Raw genomic sequence first — 10,565 nt, forward strand, 5'->3', positions numbered from 1 at the left:
ATGCTCGGGCGGCTGTGATTTAAATCCCGGTGCTGCTGCTGCGGGGGCCCTCTCATTGGTGGCGCGGAAATCATGCCGCACCAATCCTGGCCCTGCTCAGCTGCCGAACGTGTTGTCCCCGCCTACTCCAGTTTGGGGCCAACCAGGGACCGGCAACCGCACACCTGCATTTTTGTTTTTTATTTTATACTGGTCTATCATTTTCTCCCTATACAAATCATCTTGTTTGTATTTTCTGTTTGAGTTTATTTTAATGTTTTGCCTATACAAATCGTCTTTTTGGTATCTCATTGTATTCACAGTTTTCTTCATTTCTCTATGCACATTATTCTTGTATTTCAACTTAAGACTGTCTTTAATAATATCCTTTTTTTAATAATCAAATTAATTTCCCTTTTTTCCCCCCTTAACATTTTGCTCATCGCTTTGATATTTTAATTTAAATTGGGAATACGACTTTGCTTTTAAATATTTAGAGAAACAATAATCTCCACTAGATTTTAAGCTAACTGTACTCATACCCTGTTTACAAGTTCTTTTGGCTGTGACAGTGGCAAATGTTTTGGCACTTGGGCCCCAGACAACATGTAAGTGGCGTTTGTGTTGTGGAGCGGAATGTTAAAATTAAAAATTCTAACCAAAAATATGTTGGAAACATTAGGCAACATGTTAGACTGTTAGCGACTTTGTCAGAGGGGGTAGTGGTTTTTTTTTTTTTTATGCCAAGTTATCCTTTTGAGGTAAAAATTTCAGAACACCGTATACAGGGAAAGTGTCATTATTGCAGAATGGGCAGGAGCTCTCTAATTCTTACAAACTCTGCAGTGTTGCACTTTATCTCAGAGCATCTGGAAGGGGGTGCTACTGATGTCGATGCCATTGACTATAAACTGATTGGTTTGGGAAATGTTGAGTTGGATGTCGACTCCAAACACGCAGTTGTGAGAATCAAAGTGACCAGTGATGGTGCTGTGTGTGCAAACTCAGTTGAGCAATCACAGAAGTGCTACAAGAACAAAGCCAGAAGGACACTGACACTGCCCAGTGTATGGGCAGTGATCCTTTTGAGGAGGACGACGATGCACTCGGATTGTTGGATTTGTGATGCTTGTGTTGTGTGTGTGTGTTTTTTTTTTTTTTATTTAGCTAAACTGGCATCTGGTGCTTATTGTTTTTGTGGCTGTATTTTGTTGGAGGTTGTGTTCTTTAAATAAAAAAAAAGTGTGAATGCTCAGCGTCATGTCTTGAATTAAATCTCAAGTAAATAACTAGAGTAGATCAGTTACTGCAGTGTATTTGTGTGTACACTGTAGCATTTGTATTATGTATGTTGTATGAGAATCTACTCAATACCGACTGAGTACAACTTACTTAACTTATCACAGCAAGTTTCAGACAGCTTGCCTGCATTTACACTTATACATGTGAAAGACACAAATGTGCAGTTATGATATTGAACAGTTACTATTACATGTCATTCTGTCCACATGTTGTATAAGATTGACATGTTTCTGTAGTGTATTTTCGGTGGTGATGCTGATGTTTGAAGAGAAGTTCTGCCGACACAGTCTTACTTGTATAACAAGTTTATTACAACAAGTTCAGTATCGTAACAAGTAGAAACTACTTGGAGAGCTCCTGGCCGAATGATGAGACTCTCCCGAACTATACAGGGCAAGCCCTTATATACCATGGAGGAACTTCCAGAACATGCATTCCAAATAAACAATGTTTATAACTCTTGTGTCTAAAGGGACAGGGAAAGAGACTCCTCTCCCAGGATACCCCAACAAATGGCCATTTGATCTCTTGAGCTGATCTCTTAAAATCAACCTTGTAAAAAGGAGAAAAAAAAAAATATATAAAATTTAGGACCCGAAATACCTATCTAAATTACCTCAAAGTCCAGATGGCCTTAACATAACAGCTAGTGACAAAACAAGTATCTTGATGTAAGTTCCCCTTTAGTTCTCCCCGTTTTGATGGAAATACTCATTTCTAAATCATCCATAACAGCCTTAATATCCAAGCCTCATTTTGTCATTTAAAGTATTTTGCACCATGTTTGTAGGTATCAATTGTCTCAGACACAGGATAGCTCATTGCAGAATTTCAGATTTAACTTAAATTTGTCTTTCGGGTCAATGAGTGTTCAACTTTTCAAAGAAGTGATTTGTGGACACTTGTCTTGTGGTCTCTGCACATCACATCATTTTGCCAGTTGAAATTTTAGTTACACTCCTGTTTGCCAGATGGAATCAAGTGTACTGAAAACACTTTCTAAAAAGCCACACAGCTGAAATAAACTCTTCTGTACAAACAGGCATGTGCTGCTAAAGGAATTAACAGCTTCACAAGGGTCATTTGTGTCATCTCAAATTTGGGAAGCCGACAAACTCTGGTGATTCTGCGACCGTTACATCCTCTGTGGGATTTGTGAGAAAATTAAGTTGGAAAACACTTTGAGTGGAAATTAACCACATCAGAGACTCAAATGGACCCTGTTGGTCCTGGTTTGAGTTTCCAGAGGGGCTGATTTGGACAGTCTGGGGACAAATGAAAAACACTGAGCCATCCTACAGAGTCTTCTCCCTGTAACCACAAAACAATCTCGTCCGTTGACCCGTGTCAGCGCAGGTCAGGCACAGAAGAAAATAAACCAGAGTTTGGACATTTGTGGAGAAGCTTTGCGGCCAACTACCAGAGACACTAATTGGTTTTGCTGCCTGAGGTTGAAAACAGCTACTGGTGTGCTGAATGCATGGCTGTGGCTGCAGGTGATTGACAGCAGAGGGAGGGAAAGATGGAAGCAGGAGGGCAGCGAGAGGGCTGGAAGGTTTGTTTGAAGCCACAGATACAGGTTGGGATTAAGACTAGAGATGAGTACCTGCATCTGGAGCCAAGAAAGGCCAGGAGGTGCTTCGGGTCAAAGATTTATTCTTTCAGTTAACCAAAACTTCTCATGTCTAGATAGAAAACTCTTCAGGCACTTGATCAGAGAATTACTTTGATCTCATTTTCAGAGTTCTTTGCTCATTTTAGTTTCAGTCTTCATTACTGCAGAGTCTGATGTGTACACATAAGAAATGCAAGTGAAATATAGGTGTGTTCTATATTGGCAGACCGGCATGGATGGTATAAGTTAAACTCCCAGCCAAAGTAAATAAGTCTATTCCCTAAACATAGAACAATTTCTGTTAATGGCCCATGCCCAGAGCCTAACCCAGCAGGCCTCTGTAGAACAGACAGCCTTCCACCTCTAGAAGCTTAGTTCATTTTGTTACAACTAGTGTGCAGCATGAGTTTTATCACCACTTCAGATTGCAAACATTTTCTGATCGAACTGTTCCATTTTTCACACCTCGATTGCAAATGAATTTTATTGGTCACAGGCTCCATAAATCAAACAAACAGCCTGCAGGAACATTCATAAAAAACTGCATTTTAAAAAAGCAAAAAAAAAAAAAAATGCAAAACACCAAATAAATATTTGTTCAGAACTGAGTCTTACAGCCTTGTGAGGTTCCAAGGTCATTTTGCACCACAGGCTGTTCATTTGTATCACTCAGTGGGCGGTTAACTGATGTTTCTCTCCATCAGTCATGTTTGGGATGATGACATTGGGGACTAGATTCACTGACACTGATGAGTGAAGAGGGACTGCACAGAAAAGCTTTGGCCTGGAGCTGATGGAAAGGTCAGAAGACAAATATAGCCCAGGGCTGAGTAGGGTTTGATGGTGCCTTAAGAAAATGTGCAGAACTTTAAAATGCACTGCACTTGAAGGCACTTACTCAACAAGCTATTGGAAGTGACCTTCCAATAGCTGATTCCCCTGTTAAGTTATAGAGGATTCTGAACCGGTGTCGGCTCGGCCTGCTGGTTTTCAAGCTTCAGCAGCTTTGCTTATTTCTCCTCACTTGAAGGGTCTAAAGATCCCAGAACAGTAGCGCTGTGAGCTGGAACATGCTGACCCTAATATATACACAGGGGCTCCCAGATTGATGAGCAAGGGTCAGATTTTCTGTCCAAACATTGAGCCAAAGCACTTGTGTAAACTAAAAAGTAGGTTTAAATAAAAACATGGAGGGCCCAGAATCTCAGTTTAAAGTTTTGTAAGCTTTTTTTGGTCTTCCACAGTAATGAGATCAAAATTTAAAGTTTAGCTTATGTCCATGTGCAAGGCATGGACTTATTGTGATCTATGGACAGAGTTGGATGGCACGAGCAGAGTCAACAGGAGAGAAAATAAGTACCATGTGCTGTGGGCCACAACCACAGAAAGCCAGGATTGGAAACAAGTTAAAGAAACAGATCTTGGCTGTGGCTTAGTGTTGTAACTACTTCCCCTGAATCCCTTCAACCTTCTCAAGAGAAGCTGCTGGGAAGCCGGTCTTTTATCCTGAGCAGGTTGATTGGTTGATGGGATGCAGGTGAGAAGGGAAACCAGAGGCCACGCCCAGCAGCACATGCAATCAACTGAGACAAGACACACATGGCAAATAAGAGGCAAAGCTTCAATTCAAGTCTAGTCTTGTTTCCCAGCCTCTCTCTAAAACACATAACCTCAAAATGTTAAAGTTACGAGAAGGTGGAAAGGGTTAATCGTGTAAAATCAAGTCAAATTACCGCAGGCCACAATCATTTCACTACATCTTAAAACCTTTCATTATCTGATTATTCAGCTAAACGGGTGACAATCATTTCTTTCTTTCAATTACTGTGTCAGTGCTGCTGTGTAGTGAAATAACAAGCCAATTTAAAAGTGTCTATGGCTTTTATTTCTCACCACAGAAACTCGGCACACTGGCTCTTCTGATTTAAAAAAAAAGGGAGGATAACACAGTGGAGTTATTAATTTAGTTTTCAAGCTGCCAAAAAGCTGCAATTACAAGATGAGTTTAAAGAGTAAAACGTTCAAATATTTAACTTGGCTTTCATGAATCAGTTTCTTGCAGGTACAAGGCACGAGTTCAAACTGAGACTTTCCATTTTTCTCTCCTGACCTTCCTTCCATTGACAAGACAGATTGTGTCAGCAAACACTTATTAACTCTGCAAAAAAGAAATGGACCTCTCCTCTGGTTCCAAGACAAACTGATCGCAAACACTGAGAAAGGGGGTTATACCGTGACACCCGACTGCTTCACAGGGCCTGACTGGGATGCAGCCAAAGTTATTATCATTCTGTTGAATAAAATCCATAAAATAAGACTCTCAACAGAGGAAAGGAGAGAAGGATGAAGGAAGTGGGGATGAGAGGGTGCAGGGTTAAAGATGAAGAGAAGTGGCCGAGGATGAAAAGGTTTGAAGGCAAGGAGAAGAGTGGAGGCTAATGAGCTGGAGCGTCACAGCGGGAAAGCAGGGTGCTGTTTATTCAACTCACACTGCTAACGACGTCTACTAAAGAATGACAGTCTATTTTAAAGGCTGCAGCTTTGACTAAAGGTTTCCATTAATGTCTCCCAGCAAAGACTTTCACAGGCATTGACTAATGACTTCTACTTTTTTTTTTACAATAGAATTTTACTGACTAACTCACTAATGACCTTTTAATGATGTTTACTCACAACTTCTGTTAAAGTACTGTCTACTTTACAGTCCTTTTTCTTTTTGGCACTTGTCTTTATGTACATAAAGTTCTTTGAGGGCGGTGAAACTGCCGTGGCAGGAAGTTATGCAGTCATACTCTGCAGCTATTCGCTGTCTTGGACAGTGTCAGTGTGTCGGATCCTCACTGATGTGAGGCAGGTTGGAAAAGGACATGTGTAAGACTAGCTGTGTGTCATACTAGTGTTTTTACACGAGTGATCTTACTGACAACATACCACCAAGAAGCTGCTCCAACTGTACAGGGTTGGACAGCGGTGTCAGGTGTTATTTATGTTTGAGGCTGGTTGCTAACAAATCCAAGTTTGCCAATGTGACTGCAAGAAAGTAAGTAAGGTATGCTGAGCTACCATCTGTCTTTCTGTCCGTGTAGTGTGGACTGAGCTATGACCGTGAGGAGTGAACTGTGGTCAGAGATGCTGCAGTCTGAATAATTTAATATTTCCAGATGACCTTCTACACCTTCAACTAGAGCCTCTCGACACAGTTGTTGGTTGTGGACATGTTGGTTACAGTGTCTCAGGCATCTGCCTCAAAACACCTTCACAGCAGCCCACAAAGGGGTGACAAAAGGAAGGCAGCAGTGGGACACTGTTTCATTTGGCAGGCTTTGGTGTACCCCCCTTTGCAAGGCAAGTGACAAGTTTCCCAAGCCAACTGTGGACGCCTATCACGCGAATTGAAGGTTTACTGACGTCCTGAGTTTCTACACATAGATAAAGGACTTCTAGATGGGGTTTTGTTGCCGTGGAAATACAAATACCTCAAACATTTGTAGTAGTTTCTAGGATGTGAATGTTTAACTTGGAGGCCTGCAACCGTTGCTGTGGTCTCGAATTCTTGTATTAATGCTTGACGAAGCTTTGTTTGTTTTTTTTCTCTCCTGACACTAGGATGTTGCGACTTTAAACTTATGTGGAAAACCAGGTCTTAAGATGTCAATAAATTTATTCATTTGGGTTTCTAAGCTGGCCAGTTGGATGGTAATCTTATACCCTAAAGTAATCATCGACACCGTTGTCTGGATCAAAATGTTCAACGCACTTTGCGGCAGGGACGCTAAGGTTGGTCCCTGTGAAGGCGAGATTAAACTGGCATTACTGTAGACTGAACAGCTATCATCACTCTTGTGGTTGGAGCAGAGAGGAGGCTGAAGAATACTGGAACATTCTACGTAGTCCGCCCTTTTGGACAGATGAGCCGTGAACGTGTCGTGCATCAGCAGCTGAGAAGAGAGTGGGGCAGAATATCTTGTAGGGACTAAACTACATCTCTCCAATGTCTGTTTCAGTGAAATATGAACTTGCTGTTGCCTTCATCTCTCAGTGGAGGTTGAGGAGCTGACTTCATTCCAAAGGTCTTGGGGGCAGTTCTTAAAGGAGTAGGAATTGGTACACTGGTGTAACAACTCTGGTGGTGCTGATCCAAGCTTCAATAATTCCTCAAGATCTGACTGAGTGCTTTGCTTTCTTATTAGCTGTTTGAACTTCTTGGAAGAGACAAGCATTTTACACTCAAGGATGGAATTGCAAGGAATGTTCCTTGGTGTTTTGGTGCTTAAGAAATATAAAGATCAGAAGCAAGTACTATCACATCCAGAAGCATAAATAGAAAATAAACTGCATGGATATTATTAATACAGGAAAATATTATGAAAGGGGGGTTGAAAGTCTGTATCAAGGGTGGCCCATGGGCCTTATTGATGAGGCCAGCTGGAAAAAAATGGTTGTGGTGTGAGGTTTGGTCCTAAAAGACCACAGTATACTGCCTTGGGAGTGTTTTTAAAGTTTGTGTCTGGGGTGGATTCAGGGGGAGTTATCGTAATCAGTAAAGTGGGGCTTTTGTCTCCGGGGAAATAAAGTCCAAAGTCTCTCTGCACTGTGTTTAATGACCCCAGATATTAAACAACTTCTCTCCTGTTTCACTAGACCACTGCTCCACAGCACAATGTGACAAATGGACTCTCTTTAATTAGTCCTACTTCAATCTCTTGGGATATTTCACTGTTCTGGTTTATATCTGCATGATGTATCGTATCATATTAATCCGCATTACTTCTATAGGTACATTGTTTCTGCTGATTTGGCTGTGGTTGCCTTTCTTTTCTTGTCTTTTTGTATGGATGAATGGACTTTCACTCTATATGACTGTGTCTCTTTTCTGACAGAAGAAGTCATCAAGCTTTGCAGGATCAATAATGCTATTCTGATCTCTGACAGTCTAGACAAGTGTGTCTGTATCAGATAGTGGACTTGATTTGTTACCCCACTTTGCTCCTGGTGCTAAGAGCATCATTTTCACTTTCATAAGGGTTCATGTATAAAGTCTGTCAGCGAGTCAATAAACCACAGTAAATATCTGAAAATCTGAATGCATGGCATGTTTTGAATATACAGGTAAAAAGATGCAGGCTCCAGGTTTTTATTTTTAAGACAAGGGCAGAAATCACACCAACACTTCAGCCAAGCAAAGACATTTTGGGTAATGTTACACTGTTTAAAACATGTTCACCATGTCCCTGTCACTCCTGTAACAGTAATGCTAAGTGGTTATATTATGAAGACCTGAAATAAATGTATTGATTTGAAATGAATGAATCAAAAGGATGCCGAAATAGCTACATCATGATGCCGATTTTGTCAGGGCCGAGCCAAAAGGCTGTCGAACAACTTTAGAAAACTGAGTTTGGATCGATCAGGACTCTTCCAACTTAAATCATAGTGAAGTAAAGCTGGAATCAAGTCATGGCTACAAATGTTCAGCTCCTGGCTGGTAGTCTCTTTCTTGCTGGCTTTTCTCTTAAGTAATCTCCTTCTTTTGTGTGGTCTCTATAAATATGAAGTATCTTAGATCTCTGAGTCCCCACAGACGGATACAACAACAGTGGTTACACTTCTGCTTCAGCAGACTGAGAGAGAGAGGGAAGATGAATCCCCAAGAGTTTAAAGAATAAACGCCTCCCGCCTGTAAATGGCTCCAGATCAGGGCAGAATCCAACATGACTCTGGCTCTGACCCTTTCCAAGAGCTGCAGCTGTCTGCTGGCTAACATGTATTTGGCTCTGTGGCTGCTAGATGTTAGACTCTCCTCACCAGCTTGTGTCTAACTTTATTTGGCAGGTAGTGTGCAGTGGGTTTATCTTCACTCTTTAACACAGTGTGTGAAGCATACATTTAATTTGTTTGCCACGATGACTGACTGATCCATCATTAATCACTCGTAAAACATACCGATTAGTGAAGCTTTAAGAGATGTCGGACACTAACATACAATTGGATTTTTTTTTCTTCGTACTAAAGCAACTCGGGGATCTCACGTCATCCGTAGAAGAAGGCACCGTTACGTTTGAATAATCTCTGAGCTGCAGGCGTGAGAGTCTGCATCTGATCTGCCATGCATTTCAGAGAGATGGATGGAAATAAACAGGCTTGAAATAAACTGATCTGTCAGACAGTGATCCATGCATACAGTAAATGAAATGTCTTAAGAGCTGGGAGGTTGTGATAAAGACTCTTAACACACACTGTATTATACTCATTCACAGTCACAGGCTTATACCAATATACAGTCTATCAGGGGCTCTGTGTGTGTCGATACAAATCTTCTGAATAATGGCTCTGCCGAGGCCCAATGTAGATTCAGTGTATATCAGTAGGGTGGCTTTAGATGCAGTGAAGTATTTATAGTCACAGCACACTCAAGTGTGTCTTTGCCTGGTTGACTTCCTCCATGGAGGGCCACGGTCAAAGCTCAAGGATAAATGGTAACAGATCGTAACCCTTTGTCTCTCTGTGCACGTTTTAATCTGCAGTAGTGTTTATTTTGCACATAGCTCACGTTACTGTTGATTAGATTTTGATATGTTTTATATATCCAACCATTCATTTTCTACAGCTTTTGCAGGTGGCAGTGGCCACAGTATTCCTACTATCCCTTTTGTTTTTCCTCCATAAAGCCATGGCCTCCAGCTTTTCCTGAGATATCCCAATTTGTTCCCAGGTCTGGGAGATGTCTCACCACATCAAGGTGTCCTGGAGGCTCTTTGATTATATGAACTCCGTCTGGATGTATAACCTCCTCACCCAGTTGCTGGATGTGAGCCCAGGAATCAGGTGAGGAAAAAACTATTTCTAACCACTGATATCTAATTTCGTTTAAGAGTCTTGCTCACAAGTGCAAACGTGATACTTTAACAACTCACTCGCACCTCCCAGGATTGAAAGATGCTGCCCCTCGCCTGCTTGGTGTAAACACGGAGGTCAGAGTTTGAAACTAACAGAGCTAAAAGAGACATGCCGTCCTATTCGGTGTGAAGTCAAACTGTCCAACTGAAGTCACTCTGAAAGGGGATGCAGCAAAGAGCTCTGGTCATCTAGCAGAAATGTTGGAGCTGTGGAAATTTTCTGGTAGGTAGGTAAACATTCCTGGTAGATTATTTTGTATGTACTGAGTGACAAAGGTGGAACTTTCCAAAAGTCCTCGTCTCTCCTCATACAGTAGTATTAAGAGTGGTGTTGTTTTGGGGCCGGGTAAGCCTTCACATGGCCTTCCTGAATTGTACTTCATGGTCTCTCCGATACTTGTGGAAAATTGACCCCACCGATGGAACTAACCAATGTTTTTTTTTCTTATCTGAATCCTTTATTACTTTGTCCTTTTTTCTTTTTAAATAGGAATAATTTCCTTTGGGAGACCCTGAGCTATTGCCCCTGGCAACACAGCAGCAGTGTTCATGCCAATCTGTTCACCAAAATAAAGGTAGTGATTCATTGAATAGATTGTTTTTAAATGCATGAACTTCATGGAAAAAGCACAGAGGAGAGTCTGCACACATGCACGATGCAGAGTGATACAATTTTCTGCAAACCCATGAAATGAATTCACGATTATTTCAAAGATGAAGCTTCACGCATGTCTTAGCTCTCCATCTTTACATCCATCTTGAGCCAAATGATT

General features: G+C 41.3%; 1 long non-coding RNA gene across 1 annotated transcript; it reads left to right on the forward strand.

Moving 5' to 3' along the window:
- Positions 1-6,586: 6,586 nt before the first annotated feature.
- LOC113747639 (uncharacterized) lies at positions 6,587-10,565 on the forward strand. The gene is made up of 2 exons (XR_003463750.1): positions 6,587-10,019; positions 10,283-10,565. It is a non-coding gene; the product is annotated as an uncharacterized LOC113747639 (long non-coding RNA).

The sequence above is a fragment of the Larimichthys crocea genome, chromosome II (genome assembly GCF_000972845.2).
Source record: "Larimichthys crocea isolate SSNF chromosome II, L_crocea_2.0, whole genome shotgun sequence".
NCBI lineage: Eukaryota > Metazoa > Chordata > Actinopteri > Sciaenidae > Larimichthys > Larimichthys crocea.